The 2,658-nt window shown below is 33.7% G+C and overlaps 1 pseudogene; it reads right to left on the bottom strand.

Moving 5' to 3' along the window:
• Positions 1-250: 250 nt before the first annotated feature.
• On the bottom strand, positions 251-1,549 carry LOC148191661 (aspartic proteinase CDR1 pseudogene; annotated as a pseudogene).
• Positions 1,550-2,658: the final 1,109 nt, after the last annotated feature.

Genomic DNA, 2,658 nt, shown 5'->3' with positions numbered 1-2,658 from the left:
ATCTAATTAAAGGTGTGGAACGAATTTGGTCAGAGAACCAAAATCAATTCAAGGATTTGTAAGGGAGGTATTTATGGGTAGTTTAGGGGTTTCTTGTAGTTTATGGGTAGAGAGTAGGTGATGCTTATATAGTTTATCTGGAAATAATGAAGCATGCACGTTTAATAAAATTTGAGAGGACAAGTTTATTTTTGATTGATAGAAGACTATGAAGAGTGAGAAAACATGTTATTCTATTTCATCGAAATTTCTATAACTCGGAGGTACAATCTGTGTTGAGAAAGGTGACTGTGTTATGTTGTGTGTCATAGCCAACCAAGATGTCCTGCTGTGCCAAATACCCCAAAATGGCTTCAAAACCTGAACGGAAAGCCAAACATATAATAGTTTCCGTGACCTTGGCAAAGGTGTTGATAGAATGCCATTGCACAGCTCCACCACCTTTAAAATGTGCAAACACTGTTGGTATATGATATTCTTCACCAGGTGTAATTTCGAAGCACAACCTCAAACCTTTTTGTGGGCTATTAGTACGAGGTAAATTAACTAAATTTACCATTTCTCCTTCCAAACCTGAGTAAACCTCATCTGGCAAATAAGTGATCGTTGTCCCTGAGTCAATAAAGATGTTTCCATCTTCACCATTTCTGGGAAACTCTATTCTCTTGCTTCCCACACTGATTGCTTCCATCACCACGTAGTACATGGACGGCCGTGCTATGTTTATGAATAAAGGGGTTGAAACGGTACCTTCAATAACCTCACCACGATCTCCAAAATGGAGATAGCTAGGTTTTGGTTCTCCTTCATACATTGGCGTCAAACAATAGGAAAACGTTCCACCTGTTTTAGGTTTTAACTGACTTGCAAGTGAGAAAGGTCCGTTTCCAAGGCCAACTATGCCAGAGCTTTGCTCAGCAAAGATTCCATAGTTGTTGTGTCCACATCCAATCACAGTTTGGGGAAATGCTACAGGAACATTTTTAGTACTGGAAGTTAGAGTAATGGTGTCCCAACTGAAATCTCCTTCTGAAGTTGATCCATCACCATAAGTCACTTTATATGTACAGTGTTTTCCATCGTTAAAATTGCAGAAAGTATGTGTCCCACTCAGACATTCAGCAGCAACACAAGGGATATTACTGTATGTCCTTGAAGTTGAAGAATCAAATATGGGTCTGTCTTGTTTGTAACAGTTTTCACAAGGTTGACATTGCATCCAAATTAAGTTTGAACCAGTATCAACTATACTAAGGATTTGGACTGGGGGAGTTCCAACTGAATAGTTCATCAGGAATTCTCCTGAAACTGGTGTTACAGTGCTCTCAACATCGTTTGAGTCTAGGTTGAAGTAATTAGCACGATGGATGGAACGAAGAATGGCATTTTCAACTCGTTGGAAATGGGTTTCCGTGGGACGATAAAATGGTGATTTTGGTGAATCACGGTGGATCATCTCCACACTGAAACTGCTTTTAAGGGCTTTTGAAAAGGAAATGTTTTGAAGAAATACCAAGACAATGAGAAAAGATGAATAACGTACAACCATTGTCATCATGTACATGCATAAGATTAGTTGATAAACAAACAACTGCTTCAAATGGATTTGTAATTGTTGGTACCTTCTTATATCCTGACTGTGAAATTATCTGCAATAAATGTTATCGGTATTTAATACCTTATATCTGATATATTCATGATTAGCATTAACGTCCATTTTTTACTATTCATTTAGTCTTGATTTCAATAATTAATGCAAAATTTAATTTCTTGCAAAATTCTACGTGTTCTGATATGTTTCCAAGCTAAGTGCAGATGAATGAAAAAGCTAACAATTTGTTATATATACCTTTATTGGAGATCTTGTGATCCAAAAGTAAATATTCAAAGAATATCGTGTTTATATTAGTAGGTGAAATTCAATTTGAACAACCTAACAATTTATTTTATATATATACATATATATATATATATATATATATATATATATATATATATATATATATATATATATGACTTTTGATAAAAAAAAATTAAAATAATTTATTTATGGTTTTTTTTATTTTCTAATTTTTAAGCAATCTATATGTTACACTTATATTGGATTCTTAATAGCATCATAACATACTTTATGGAAGAGTTTTGATGCATCAAATAATTTTGATTCATGAAAAGATACAACTACATTATTAAAAACGTTGCAATAATTTTGTCATATATTTCTAAACAATCACAGCTAATGTGTGAGCATGTTTCGGCTTATGTGTGAGCATGCTCAAACAATGAGTAAGGAGTTTTAGACCTTTGCAAATAAAATAGTTTATTCAAATGATAAAAAAGTAAAATAACACTTGGGAGAAAACCAATCCCTCTTAGCAATCATTATATATATGATGTATTATTCACTTCAGAGTCTATATTTTTGTAGAAGGAAAAGAAGTGTTTAAAATGTGTTTGACCTTGATTTATAAGTGATATGAGACTTTTAGGTGTGATAGGAACATAAGTCTTTTAGTCGATATCTAAAGAAGATGAGTTGTCATTCTCAATAGAAAGCATGAGGGACCTTAATTGACTATATAGGTTGGTAATACTGTAGAGTTATTGGGGAAAGTAAATCACCCATAGATTTGGCCAATAATCTTGTGTCTCATGGTA

Source organism: Vigna umbellata, chromosome 10, assembly GCF_029865625.1.
Source record: "Vigna umbellata cultivar VRB3 chromosome 10, Vumbellata_1.0, whole genome shotgun sequence".
In the NCBI taxonomy this organism is placed as follows: domain Eukaryota; kingdom Viridiplantae; phylum Streptophyta; class Magnoliopsida; order Fabales; family Fabaceae; genus Vigna; species Vigna umbellata.
Note: the sequence above shows the minus strand (reverse complement) of the source record. Positions and strands in the feature narration are given on the sequence as shown.